Source organism: Micromys minutus (assembly GCF_963924665.1).
Source record: "Micromys minutus genome assembly, chromosome: 3".
Taxonomy (NCBI): Eukaryota; Metazoa; Chordata; class Mammalia; order Rodentia; family Muridae; genus Micromys; species Micromys minutus.
In genome coordinates, this window is record NC_137972.1 from 6,020,901 (window position 1) to 6,036,247 (window position 15,347).

Below are 15,347 nucleotides of genomic sequence, written 5' to 3' on the forward strand. Positions count from 1 at the left end.
GTAGAAGACACTCGGCAATACTTCTTTCTTATTCGTTCCCAAAATGTTAGCTACTCCAAGGCGTTTTCTCCTTCATCTGAATTTGAGAGCATCTGCCAACTTCTCATAATTCATTGGTATCATGAAGAAATGATAGATCTTTTTAATAACCATTGGGTGTCGAGGGAGAAGTCACTTTATGCCTGTTGTGTTGTCTGCCCATAAATGTGGTCTCTCTTCCTTCCGTGAATCCTTGATGGAGTTCAAGAGTCTTTCATGAAAGTCTCCCTTAGTTCCTCTGCATTTTAGTTTGATTACTGTTGGTGAGGGTACCATACCTTTAGCTATTTTCAAGAAGGTTGTTGCTGCCGTAGGAGGCTGTTGTTCTGTTTATATACCGCCCTGACTCTGGATAGCCTGGGCACCTACTCTCCTAAGAGTCCCTGGGGCTGAACTCGGAAACTCCAGGGAGTTCAATTTCCAGCACTGAGTGGCTCTTGGCAGTGCATCGCCCTCTTGTGGCCGACATGGACACTGCATGCACATGCACATGCACAAACATTCAGACACAACTTCTGCATGATTTAAAACCAAACTTTACCAAAAGGTTTGCGGTATCAGTGCTGACTGATTTGCTTTCTCCAGATCTTATGCTTCTTGTTATTTCCTTTGCCTTATTTCGTTGGCTAGGAGTTTTACTAAACCAACAGAACAAACAGGATATTAGATAGTGCCTGAGTCTTGGTTTTAAACACAGCACATCTCAAGTTTCTTTAATAAATCAGATGATCGATACTGCCTTTGGGTAGGCAGCTTTTGCAAGTCCAGTTTCCCTTGGCTCAAGTGGGAAGGTTCACTTGGGAAGATGGCTGAGGATAGCCCTACCTAGTGGTTTTCAGAACAGTCACCTTGGTGAAAACATTTCACATAACGGGGTCATCAACAGCAGTGCTGCTGTTGGTCCTGGGGACAAGGGTGGACCCCGGAGCTGTGAACTCCCTATGAAGCTGTTACATTAATGTAACTGTACTTCAGGACATGAGTCAAGTTAAAATCCGCGAAGCTAAAATTGAACCTCTTAAGAGTTCTGATCCACGGAAACTCCTTAGTGAAGCCGCATTACGCCAATGACTCTGACTTAGCGCTATGCACAGCAGGGTCTCAGATGCTCAGGGCTGCCTATGTCCACCAGAAGCTACACTGAACTGCCAGCCCTGCCCCAAGGGTGGCAGGATTCTGTGGCTCCAGGCTACACCTCCCTCTTCAACTGACACATTGCTTCTTACCTTAAAAGTAATTGTTGGTAAAAATTGTGTTTATGGAAAACTCAAGCTGTTTGATTCAATCCTGGAAATAACACATATCTATCCTTAGACCACTGAGCCTCTGACTTTGCCAGAATGCTCAAGTCTGCCTCTGTGCGTAGCAGGATCAGGATAGCCTGGTCTACCAGATGGTTCTCTCTGGTTTTGTTACATGGCTCTGCACAGCGCTCTCAGGGAGCCACGGTAGCTCAACCTTAGCAGCCCTCTCCTTAGCAATGCAAGGGACCCAGCTCAGAAACACCCAGATGCACATTTGCATACTTAAAATGGGAAGAAATGGATTTGGTAGCACAGGCTTGTGGCCCTGGCACTGAGGATGTTGAGGCAAGAAGACTGTGAGCTCTAGGTCAGTCTGTGCTGCAAGACCCAGTCTAAACACAGAAACAGTCCGTCAGTCTGTCAGTCAGTCAGTCTGTCAGTCAGTCAGTCAGTCAGTCAGGCAGGCAGGCAGGCAGGCAGGCAGGCAGGCAGACAGGCAGGCAGGTAGACAGGCAGACAGGCAGGCAGGCAGCAGGCAGCAGGCAGGCAGGCAGGCAGGCAGGCAGGAATGGATGCAGGCAGACAGGAATGGATGCAGGCAGACAGACAAACAGGCAGGCATGCATGCAGACAGACAGGCAGGAAGACAGGCAGACAGACAGACAGACAGACAGACATTCAGGCAGGAGTCAGATCGGAGGCAGGAGCATCTCACATTCCCATTTGTCTCTTCTTCTTTGTTTTAGAACACATCACCTTACTTGTTCACACTTGAGCCCATTTTGCTTCTGACATCATTACTGTGCTTGAAGGAAGCCATGTGTCTACCCCTCAGTAGCCAAACGATACTTTGTTTTGTCTGTACTTGCAGCCCAGCATAAATTGGCTTAGGTGTGGAAAAGTGATGTCTAAGTTGGAAAGAACCTGCTTTATGGTGGTGTGCTTTAATGGACACCTGTTAATAGGTGTTTTATCGGCACTTAAAGCTTTGGGCATACATAAGAAAAGACAGTTTTCAAACTAAAATCAGGAGTTATAACAATACATAAAATGATTTGAGTAACAGATTTTTTCTGTTTATTATCATTACCATTATTATGATTATTATTGTCATTATTTACTCTTTTTACAGCCCAATCATTATTCCCCTCTCCATCCGACCTCCAACAGTTCCTCATCCATTCCTCCTTCCCTTTCCCCAAGAGGATGTCCCTACAGTCCTCCCAACCCACCAGACGTCCCCACTCCCTGGGGCCTCAAGTCTCTTGAGAGTTAGGTGCGTCTTTTCTCACTGAGGCCAGACCAGGCGGTGCTCTGCTGTATAGTGCAGGGTGTTGGACCAGCTCCTGTGCGCTGCCTGGTTGGTGGCTCAGTGTCTGAGAGATCTCAGGGGTCCAGGTTAGTTGAAACTTCTCGTCTTCCTATGGGGTCGCCCTCTTCCCCAGCTTCTTCTAGCCTTTCCCTAATTTAAGCACTCGGGTTCCCAGAGGGAGGGACCTTAGATGAAATGCCCACCAGCGAGGAGAGGGAACGTGTAGAGCCCACCTCCAGCAGAAAGACAGGGCATCAAGTGAGAGATGGGGATGACATCCCACAGTCAAAACTCTGACCCAGAATTGCCCCTGTTTAAAAGAACTGCAGGGACAAAAATGGAGGAGAGACTGAGGGAAAGGGGGTTCAGTGACTGGTCCAAAAATGGGATCCAGCTCAAGGGGACCTGGCACCATTACTGATACTATGGTGTACTTTGATGTGCTAGACAGGAGCCTGGCATGGCTGCCCTCTGAGACCCAACAGCAGCTGACCGAGACAGAAGCAGATGCTTACACCCATGCAATGGACAGGTTAGAGTTTTAGAATACCTGCATATATATAGACAAATTCTGAAAGTTTGTGTCTAGTTTCTCTTTGAATTCCCAGGGCTAGACCTATAGCATAATTAAAACAGTAACAATTCTGCCTGTCCTAATAGGTAGGGAGGGGACCCTCGGTGTCAGGGAGATATAATATTGCTGCTGTAGTTGGGATTCATTGGTAGGACACCTGCCTGGCACACTCAAGGCCCTGGGCTTGACCCCTCAACAAAACAAACCCCCCAAAAAAGCAAACTAGGAATAATAAGAACTTCCACCATTGTGCAAACCTTTAGAGGGTTTACCTCATGCAGTCTTTTTTTTTTTTTACTCCCCGCCCCACCCCTCATGCAGTCTTTACAGAAGTCCTTTAGGGTTGTTTTCTTATCTATAAACGAATAAAGTAAGCTACCAGTTGAACTCCATTGAATTCAGTGTTTTGCATAGGGGATTTTGTGATTAAGTGGTCAACCGCAGACTTGAACCCAAGAAGTCTAATTCTTAAACATAGACTCTTGCTTTTACTTTTGTTTTATATCCATGATTATTTTCTGCATTTACTCCTGTGCACTGTGGGGCACCTCATGCTTGCAATAGGGTTCCTGGAGCTAGTGTTAGAGATGGTCGTGTGCTGGCAGGCCTGTAGTTACTGGGAACTGAACTAAGTCCTAGGTCCTCCTGAAGAGAACAAGGCTCTGTGTGTGTGTGTGTGTGTGTGTGTGTGATGACTTCTGTGAAGAGCTAACTTGCTCCTCTCCAACCAACGCATTTTTTTTCTCTTAAAATCAGAAAGACTTTAACCAAGGACAAATACCATGTGGCGTTTTGTTAAATATTCAGCTTTATGGAGAATGTGTTGCATTTGTTTAAATGTAAAGTGTTTGTGCATGGGGGGAGAGGGACACAGGGGTGCCAGGATATGAGCATGCCCTAATGTGCGTGCAGAGACCAGAAGACCTGTGGAGTTGGTCTTGTCCTTCCAGCCCGCGGGGCACAGGATTGAACAGGTCAATCCGACTTAGCTGCACCTGCTGATCTACCACTCTGCCCTTACATTTTTCTTTTCCTTTTTCTATCTTATATGATTGTGGGTGTTTTGTCTATACGCAGAACGGCGGAAGTGAGAAGAGGGCGTCAGATCCTCTGGGACTGGAGTCATAGACGGTTGTGAGCTGCTCTTTGGGTGCTTGGAATCAAACCCGGGTCCCGGGGAAGAGCAGTCAGTGCCCTTAACAACGGAGCCATCTGCAGCACTTTGAACATAAAGTGCTGTGAAGACAGTAAAATGTACCCGAGACACCACAGCCAGCGTTAGAAACCATCTATGCATCCACAAGGGTGAACCTAAATGCATTTTTAGTGCCTTTCAGAAGGGAACAGAGCTCAGTCTCTTTCCTAGAACCAAGCACATCTGTAGGTCGCTCCCAGCATTCCCAGCTCAGGAACCCCAATAAGTACAGTTAAGATGTCTAATGCAGGGATATATCTGGACAGGGCTAAGACATTAGTTAAAAGAGACACAGGGCACTGGCAATCTGGCTGTTTCAGGTAAGGTTATGGAAGGTGGTTCTATACACCTCAGAACCCCAAACACCATTTCTGCCCATGCTGTGAGATGCAACCAGAACCCCGGGACCGACTCTAATCTCAACTGTCATAAGCACGGCATCACTAGATATTTCCAAACCTGAAGGACAAAAGGTCGTCGACTGTAAACTGTTGGTAAAAGTGCATGCTGAAGTTTGGGGAACCAGGCTGAAGGGAAACATCGCCTGTGCTCCCCTGTCCTTAGCCCCTGCACTGCTGATCCGCAGGTGTGATCAGGAGGCTGCAGAACATGCAACAGCTGGAGCCTGGGAGAGCGGTCAGGAAGACGACAAAGGCAGGACCGCCTGAGGTGTCAGATGTGCTGGGTTTGGCTTTGGGAGATGGGTGGGGACTGGTGATTGTCAGGGGGCGACTCTGGGGAACTGTATGTAGGTGGCATGTGGTGACATATCCCTGCAATCTCCAAGGAGTGCCATGAGATACACAGTGAGGACCAGAGCCACATGACTCAACTGTGGTGGCCTGAACAAGGACTGCCTCCCAAACGTTCAAGTATCTGAATGCTTATCCCCAGCTAGTGGAGCTATTTGGGGATGTTACAGACCCTTAGGAGGAGGAACCTTGCTGAAGGAAGTCGGTCCCTCGAGGTGGATGCTGGGAGTTTCCAGTTTGCTTTTGCATCTTGTTTGTAGTTGAAGATGTCATCTATCATCTTCCAGCTCTGACGCCACCTGCCACGTGTCCTCCTCTGACATTGTGGGTTCCCCATCTGGTAGGCCAAAATAAGCTCTTTGTCTTCCTTCCTTTCTTTCTTCCAGTCAAGTCGTTTTTTATCACCCCAACAAAGTAACTAACACATTGATGTTATTTCAGAAGAAAGAACCGAGTTTTTGCAGATCTTCTGGTTTGTTTTGCTGACATTCTAGGTTGGCCTCAAACTGAGTAACCCGAGGATGTCGTTAGAGATAAGATGCTCTTACCTTCTGAGTTCGGGAATGTACCATGTCATGGCTCTGTGACGCCAGGCACGTACTCTCTACCAACTGAGCTGCACCGGGCCCTTTAAAGGTTTGTGTTAAAGGCTCATATGAAAGCATGTGAAGGCAACTGTGTGTTTAGGTGTCAGTGATTTGTGTGAGCATTCTGCCACAGTTAAGTGTATGAACTGAAAAACATGGTCTACAGCCGAAGATTATTCTGACCTCGTCTGAAAGGCAAGACCATGACAACACCTGGAATTCAGTTGTCTCTGTTAACCTTTAATCATTTTAATTATTTACTGTTCTCAGTAGTCTGTCTTTGTATTTCCAATGGTATTTTAACGAATGCCAGATGCTTGGAAGGAGCTTGTGTTATTTCCGGTAGCCTGAGACGTTAGCTCCACGTTGTACCATTATCATGCTTTAAGGCAGCCTACCTTTATAGATAGTAACTGTGTGCATCTTTGGCTGTCCTCTAAGTTGGTTTCAATGTCATTTTCAAGTTCACATCTCTGGAGGAAACATTTTTTTTTTTTTTTGCCATCTGGGACACCCATAAAAAGAACATTTAGACAATTTCATTTTCTGAGCTAGACATTGGGTTTTACTTCGAGCGCCAAGGGGGAATAATTGGCAATATTTTTGCAGCGAGAGTGCTCCATAATTTGTTTCACTATATGAGAAATATAAATCAATTTTTCAAGAAGTAACACTAGGCACTTGGTTGTCTTTGGTTTTGCTTTATAGCTGCAGCCCGGGGGAAATGTATTCTGCATAAGAAAGATCCAAAATTCTCCTGTGGCCCTCACTTCTTACCGGAGGATTTTATTTTAGTTTATTGAATCTTCCCTTTCCAAGTCTGCTGCCTCTACCTTTTCTACCCTCTCCTTCCCCACTTGGCTTGTTTTCTCTTACTCCTCTTCTTTTTTTTCTTTGCTACCATATTCTTCATTTACCTATCCCCATTTTTCCCCTTCTGTTTCTCTGTCACCTTGGTTAATTCTTTCTCCTTTCTATTGCCTTCAGGTGATTTTCCCCAAATGTTGGAGGCTTCGGGGGTTTTGCTAAATTTCTTTCTTGTGGAGAGAATTGCTGCAATTAAAAAAAAAAAAAAAACGCAATTTTAAACCTTTTCATCCTTTCTCTTTATGGGCCTGGAAGGAAAGAGTTAATTCCATGCACAACAGACTGTATGGTGAGACTGCACAGCTCTCCTTATATAGAAACAAGAGCTGCAGTGAGGGAGCTAATCCTTGGGATGATTAAAAGTGCTCAGGAAAGGATCTAAGAAGATTAGATTTTAATTTTGCACATGGTGAAATTAAAACTTTCTTAGCTGTAGTTCTGAGTTGTGAACTATTCATAGTCCTATAATCAGCATCACCACAGTTGAAATGCAGAACAGTTTTACAGCCCAGAATGATTTATCACGATACCTTCTTGTCATCATTTCCTGCTGAATCCTAGTGCCTGGCACCACTGAGCTAAATGGTGCCTATGGGAGTCTGCCTTCGAGCCACGTGATGTAGTGGGACTGTCTGGTAGTGGCCTGTCGAGTGTGTGGCTCTTTCCACTTCTCAGGATGTGTTTTGAGATTTGTTCTTGTATTGATGGCTCTTCTTTTAAACTGTTGACTCACAGTCCTTTTATACAGGAGTTTGACATCCAAAAGGGAAAGGGGATTTAGGTGATTTCCACATTGGGCAACTATGTATCTGGCTGCTGTAAATATCTGCCTACAGGTTTTTGTGTGAATCGCATCTTTGTTTCTTTGGATGAATAAAGGACAGTGGGGTTGCTGACTGTCTCAAGATGTCAGGCTCTCTCAGTGGCCTGTCAGGCTGCCTTCTGCCTTCCTATCACTGATGGATGGGAGCTGTCTCTACTTTGCATGCTCACAAGAGTTACTGTCAATGGCTTTCAGCTAATTAGTTAGTCCTTTATTATTTTACTAATTATTATTTACTTAATAAGCTATTCTGGTGGATACTTTGTAATGGTTCACTAGACCTTCAAAATAATCTCAGAATAAATCACAATGGGCACCTGCTATTCAGGTGGTAATTCTTCTTTTGTATCTGGATTTTGTGAAAATGTGTGTCAAAATCCCTTCCTATTTTTAATTAAAAAAAATTTTTTTTTATTTTGTCTCTTGTTTATGGGAGGTAGAGGAGTGTGCATGTGAGGCTGTTCTTGAGCTTCTCCCTGCTTCCATTGCAGCAGTGCTGGGAACTCAGGTGTGCACATCATACCTTTGTTCCTAGTGATTTAGGGCTTCCAGTTGGTAGATTTTCCAGCAGGACCTGCTGTGCTGATCTCAGGGGCAGGAGAAACTAAACGGCCTTTAAAACCCAACCAGAGACATGGCTTTTAATTTAGTTTTCTCACACCAGAGAAAATTAAAGATACAGATACTCACAGGCACATTATTTATTATTTCTTAGATCATTTTATGTGTGTGAGTACTTTGCTTACATGCATACCTGTGTACCATGTGTGTGGTTGGTGGCCATGAAGAAGAGGGCATGAGATCCCTTGGGACTGGAGCTATGAATGATTGTGAGCCACCATGTGGGTGTTAGAAACTGAACCATGGTCCTCTGCAAGAACAGCAAATGGTTGTAAACACTGAGCAATCTCTCTAGTCTGAGTAGCAAACTTTACCTACAGAAATTGAGGAAAAAATGAAAGACACACCCAAAAGTGGGCATGGGGGTGATTCTCAAGAGAGAAAGTCCTTTCAACCTCTTTGTCTGATCATCATTATAGGACGAGACAGAAGATGAGCAAGTAGATAATTACATCAGTTGGCTCATTAGAGAGCCCCACCCTCTGTACCTGCTTCCCTGGCCCGACTGGGGGATGATCATACTTTGTTTACCTGCTGCAACCCAGTCATGGGTTTTATTGGATAGTTTTGTGTCAACTTGATTCAAACTAGGGTCAGTCATCTGTGAAGAGGAAAGCTCATTTGAAAATATGCCTCTCATATTGGGATGTCAGCAAGTCTGTGGGGGGCATTTTCTTGATTAATGATTGATGGGGGAGGGCCACTGTGGGTGGTGCCTTCCCTGAGAAGGTGATCCTGGGTTATATCAGAAAGCAGGCTGAGCAAGCCATGGGGAGCAATCCCGTAAGCAGCATTTCTCCATGGTCTCTGCATCAGATCCTACACTGAGAGGTTCCTTACTTGAGTTTCTACTCTGACTTCCCCCAAAGGAGTGTTGCTTTAAGTCCTGGTGTTTATCACAGCAACAAGAAAGCAAAGTCAACAGGATGATTGTTCATCCCTGACTCCTGCTTGGCTAGTTGTTGACTGTAACTGTCTGCTAATGAATTCTCATGGGCTTCAGATGCTACTACCTTCCAAGTACCTCAAGAGCTGTCAACTCACTAGGCTCATTGTTGTGGCTACCAGTTGTTCCTGGCTGACCCCCTCACTGCGGGACTATTTGGGGGCTCTTTTCTGAAATAGTTGGGAGCTTTCTTACAACCTTCTGCAGACAAACTGCATTAGGCCTTCCAGCTCCAGCAGGCCTCTCTACACTGACTCAGCCCTGGTCTTTTTCCTCTCTGCCTTTGGCTACCTGATACCATACTGCGAGCTTTGTTTCTCACCCCTGGTGCTTTTGACTTGTCTCCAACCCAAATCTCTCCTTCAACTCTATCACCTGTTGTGTGTCTGACTTGCAGTTCTCACCATTCCCCACATCTAGCTTACAGAGAGCACTAGCTCCCCCATTAGCTAAGTGGCTTGTGTATGCTTATTAGCATATGCTAATTATGCAGAATAACAAGACTTAAGGTAGATTTTCCCAGGTGAGTGGTTGGAATTCCTCTCATTCCAATGCCATTGACCTCTTTCCCTTTCTGTCTTTCCCAATGTCACATCTTTATCTGTTTATTTATTTTGATGTGTATATGAGGGCTTTGCCTGCATCTGTGTCTGTGCACCATACAGTGCCGAAGGAGGACAGAAGAGGATGTGAGACCTCCATTTGTTATTATTACTTTAAAGATTTCTTTTTATCTTTAAGTATGTATAAGTATATTGTCATGTGAGTGCGGGCACCTGAGGAGACCAGAAGAGGGCGCTGGATCCTCTAGAATCAAAGCAACAGACAGTTGTGAGGGGTATGTGGGTTTTGGAAGAGTAGCCAGTGCTCTGAGACATTTAGCCCATCCTCCAGCCTCTGATTGTCATTTAAACATCAACCTTGATTTTTTTGTTTGATTTTGTCTTTCAAGACAGGGTTTCTCTGTGTAGCTCTGGCTGTCCAGGATCTCCCTCTATAGATCAGGCTAGCCTAAAACTCAGAGACTCAGAAATCTACCTGTCTCTGCCTCCCAAATGGTGGTTTAGAGACATATGCTACCACACCCAGTTTGGACCTTGAATTGATTGTTTATTTATTTATTTATTTATTTATTTATTTATTTATTTATTTAATTTTAGTTTTTTTAAGACAAGGTTTCTCTGTACAGCCCTGGCTGTCCTGGAATTTGCTTTGTAGACCAGGCTGGCCTCAAACTCAAAGAGACCTGCCTGCCTCTGGCCTCCTGAGTGGTGGGATTAAAGGTATGAATCATCACCCAGGATAAACCTAGTATTTGTTTTATCCATTAAAGCTAACCTTTACTAACAAAGGCTAGAGTCTACATTCAGGAAAACCAGAAGTAATTTATTATCAGCAGTTTGACTCTACAAAAGAGTAGTTCTCCCAAGAAAAGGAAATAGTGCCAATAGAAACCAAGACAGCACAACAAATAAGTTTCTTTTCTTAATTCTTCTTCTTTCTTTCTCTCTCTCTTTTTTAGTATGGAATAGAGTTTATTTAGGGCATGGGGAGGGGAGTTGAGGGAGTAGAGGCAGACAAAGGCAGAGAGAGAGAGAGAGAGAGAGAGAGAGAGAGAGAGAGAGAGAGAGAGAGAGCCTGCCAAGAGCATGTAGAGAGGGGGGAGGGGAAGAGAGGGAGAAGAAGAAGGGGCAGAGAATAAGACGATAAAGCATTTTTTTTAATTCTTAAATTCACCCAAAAGCTAGTCATTTAAAGTAATTGAAATTCTAACAACATGTAGGACCATATGGGATATGTGTCTATCTATTGTCTGTCTGTCTTTCTGTCTATTTTTCTATCATCCATCATCTATCTACTACCTATTATCTATGTATCTATTTATCTATCATCTATTATCTACCTATTATATGTGTATCTATTGTCTGTGTATCTATGTATCTATTGTCTGTGTATCTCTATATCTATTGTCTGTGTATTATCTATGTATCTATTATCTGTGTATCTATTGTCTGTGTATCTATGTATCTATTGTTTGTGTGTCTATGTATCTATTGTCTGTGTATCTATGTATCTATTATTTGTGTATCTGTGTATCTATTGTCTGTGTATCTATTTATCTATTATCTGTGTATCTGTGTATCTATTGTCTGTGTATCTATTTATCTATTATCTGTGTATCTGTGTATCTATTGTCTGTGTATCTATTTATCTATTATCTGTGTATCTGTGTATCTATTGTCTGTGTATCTGTGTATCTATTGTCTGTGTATCTGTGTATCTATTGTCTGTGTATCTATGTATCTATTATCTGTGTATCTGTGTATCTGTGTATCTACTGTCTGTGTATCTGTGTATCTGTGTATCTATTGTCTGTGTATCTGTGTATCTGTGTATCTATTGTCTGTGTATCTATTATCTGTGTATCTGTGTATCTATTGTCTGTGTATCTGTGTATCTATTGTCTGTGTATCTGTGTATCTATTATCTGTGTATCTGTGTATCTGTGTATCTATTATCTGTGTATCTGTGTATCTATTGTCTGTGTATCTATTATCTGTGTATCTGTGTATCTGTCATCTATCTAGTATCTCACTGACCTCTCACCTATCTAACCACATAAGGAAGACTCTGACATACAGATAAGTGAAATCAATGCTATTATTGTGACAAGAATCAAGGAGTAGAGGGACCTGGGAGCCCTGCCCCCACACCTTAAGATACCCACACCACACAGTATTAGTTGAAGGTAAACATGGAGTAGTTAAAGCTCTGAACTTCAGTCTTGTGTTCTCAGGTTACAAAACTGACATTCTGATAGGGGAGACCAAACAGAGTATACTAGTTATTGATGACACTAAGGGATAATAAAGAGGATGGAAAGAAGCCAATCTCTATTGGAACAATAAGAAAAATATTCAAAGATTCTGATAGAAGGAAACAAAGCCACTTGCATGACTGTGAAGTCTGGAGGTTAAGCAAGGTGCAGTGGCTCACACTTGAAACCCCGGTGCTTGGAAAACTGTGAAACGTGATCACCAGCTCAAGGAGAGTTCTAGCTATGTAGTGAGCCTCATCTCAATAAAATTTTAATTAGGGGTCTGGAGAGATGCCTCTGTTCTTCAGAGGACCTGTGTTTGAATCCCAGCACATACATGGTGTGATGGTTTGTATATGCTCGGCCCAGGAAATGGCACTATTATAGGGTGTGGCCTTGTTGGAGTAGGTGTGTCACTGTGGGCATGGGCTTTAAGACCCTCATCCTAGCTGCTTAGAAGCCAGTATTTTGCTAGCAGCCTGCAGATAAAGGTGTAGAACTCTCAGCTCCTCCTGCACCATACCCGCCTGGGTGCTGCTCTGCTCCTGCCTTGATGATAATGGACTGACCCTCTGAACCTGTAAGCCAGCCTCAATTAAATGTTGTCCTTAAAAGACTTGCCTTGGCCATGGTGTCTGTTCACAACAGTAAACCCTGACTAAGACACATGGTGACCCTCAGCTGTCTGTGTTCTAGTTTCAGACTATCAGATACTCTCCTGGCTTCCGTAGGCACCAGTCACTAACATCGTGCACAGATATACACACAGCCTAAACACTAGACATGTACATTTAGAAAAGATTAAATTAAAACAAATTGAACATTTACACTGTCTCATTTCGGGCTAAAACACTAATGCATTGAAATCTACATCCGGGGAATGAGGCCAGGCTGAGTTAGCATATAGCACTTACAGTCTAAGCAGTAAGACCTGAGTTTACTTCTCAGCACCCACATAAAAAGTAGGTACAGTGTCATGTGCCTATAAACCCACCTCTGGAGGCAAATCCAGGCAGACCCATGGAGCTCTCTGGCCAGCCATCTTGACAAACTGATGAGCTGTCAGTTTAGTGAGAAACCTTCTCTCAAAAAAGTAAGGGTGGCCAGAGGCTCACCCAAGCAGGAGCCACCACAAGTGTGTGGTGGGGAGATGGAAGAGAAAGAGGGGCAGAGGGGTTCGATCACTGTGAAAAGAGGCAGGGCTGGAGACTCAAGGATGGTGAGGAACAGTGTGATGTGAGCATCCTGCACTGCCGCTGTTGAGGACCAGGTCTGGGTCCATGACCATAAAGCAGCAGGGGTCTGTGTTGATGTATGTGACCCATGTCACCACCAAAGGCCATGTGAATGTCCCTTGTTTGGGCTGCCACCTGGGACTGTGTTGATGTCCAAGGGCTGTGCAGAGCCAGCCCCACCCCTCACTGACTGAGGCACTCAGGAGAGATGGCCCTGCACCTTGCCTGAGCAGTACAGGAGCGCTTTTCCTGCTGGCGTGGGCATGGTTGAACTGGCAGACTGCGGTCCAGGTCCAGGGCTCTGAACTGGCCCACCCAGTGTCTACCCCATCTATGAACTGCTGGATCACATGATGGGGCAGCTCCTGCAGATCCAGAGCTGCAGGGTCTCCATGACTCAGGGCAACAGCAGGATAAGCAGGAGGAGTTCCTGTGAGGATCCAGTATTAATAGTGTAGACGAAGCCTTGAATCAGACCAGTGACTCATTGCAGCGAACTTTTGCAAGTGAACATGTTTGATCAAAAGGGTGTGCTGTGTGACACACTATGACACACTGCCACTCCCATGACAATATATTTTTATTTAAATTTATTTTATATTTTTGAGAGGGAGGTTGCACGGTGAATAGAAAGGGAGGGGGAGATGGGTGGGATTGGGTGCATGATACAAAATTCACAAAGGATCGATAAAAATTAAAAAAAAAAATACAGAGGTGGGAAGTGATTGAGAAAGATTCTCCTGGCTTCCATACTTACATATATGTGTCCCCACATACACATGTGTGCATACATGCATATGAGCATGCATGTACCCAGAGTCTGATGGTTCCAAATAACATGCTTGGCTTGTTACAACACAGAATACTTGAGAATATGAAAACTGGACTACAGACCTTACACTTTCTTGCTGCTATGATCACACCCCTGAGAAGATGCAGCTTAAGGAAGGAGGGAGTGGCTCATAGTTTGAGGAGATCATCTCTCATGGTGGGTAGGCGCGGAGGCAGGAGCATGAGGCAGGTGGTCACACTGCATGTCAAGAGACAGAGATGAATGCTGGCACCTGGCATGTTTTCTCCCTTTTTACTGAGTTCAGAACCCCAGGCCACCGAATGAGGCTACCGGCTTCCCACATCAGTCACCCCATCTAGAGATTCCTCACGTGTGTTCAGTCAGATCTTTGTCTCTTAGGTGACTGTGGATCTTGTCAAGTTGACAGTTGATGTTGAGCATCCATTTGCCTCCCAGATCCTGTCAGGCTGACAAGGGTATCGGCCACCAGAGCGCCGAGTCTTCCTGCAGTTCTGCTTGGTAGCACCAAAGCAGGGCCAAGGCAGTGCCGCCATGGAAGAGGGATACAAACGTGCATGCTGCTGTTCTCAGGGATCCAGTCCATTCAGCTCTGGGCTAAAGGCAACCTTCTGAAAGGGAAGATCGCCAGTCTGTCATAACCAATTCATACCAGGGAGAATGGAAATACCATTTCTAATCCGAGTCCTTGTGGGAATGATGGAACCAATCTCACCAGTGGCATCCCGCCATGTTGAACTGGCCAGACTTCCCACACATGTACGTGTGTGGCACCGCCCTCTCTTATATGTGGTTTCCATGTCCACCCACAGACCGTAGCATATCTTCTCTCAGTTTAGGGACAGACAGCATCCCCTGGCACACAGACCAACAGCTCCTCTAAGTTTCTTATCTGACTGAACAAGTCCTTCAAGTTCAAGGCCTAAGGAATCATCTCCACCCACCAACGGCCACTGCCAAGACTTACACACCTCTGTGAGCACACGAAGGCCAGTGCTGGCCACAAGGCTTAGCAAATGTTGTTTTGTGTATTTGTGGTCTGGATAAAATTCAAAAAATGTGTTTGGGGGCATCTATACAACCTGGGCTGAGTTAGAATCCTCTGTGAAATTGTCCACAATTACCCTTTTTACAGTTCAGGAGAAAATTATCAGCGGTTATTGAGATAAAATGGTTACCAGACAAGAGCAACTTAAGGAAGCTGAGTGTGTGTGTGTGTGTGTGTGTGTGTGTGTGTGTGTGTGCGTGCGCGCGCGCATGTACACACACACATGTATCTAATTACATGACCTCCAAACTCAGAAGCAACTTTTCACTACATTCTATTAAGTGTCCCTCAAAAGTGCCACCTGTTAGCACCGGGTGATATCACTGCCAGAGTTCTTCCAGAAGCATTAGAGTAGAAAGCACAGAGCTAGAGATCTCAGCCCCTGGCTTTAAGTGTCTAGAAGTAAACACTCCAAGGTCACCCTGTGCTAGGCCAATACAGACCAACTGTTTGGGGCCATTGCCTCTGCACCTCC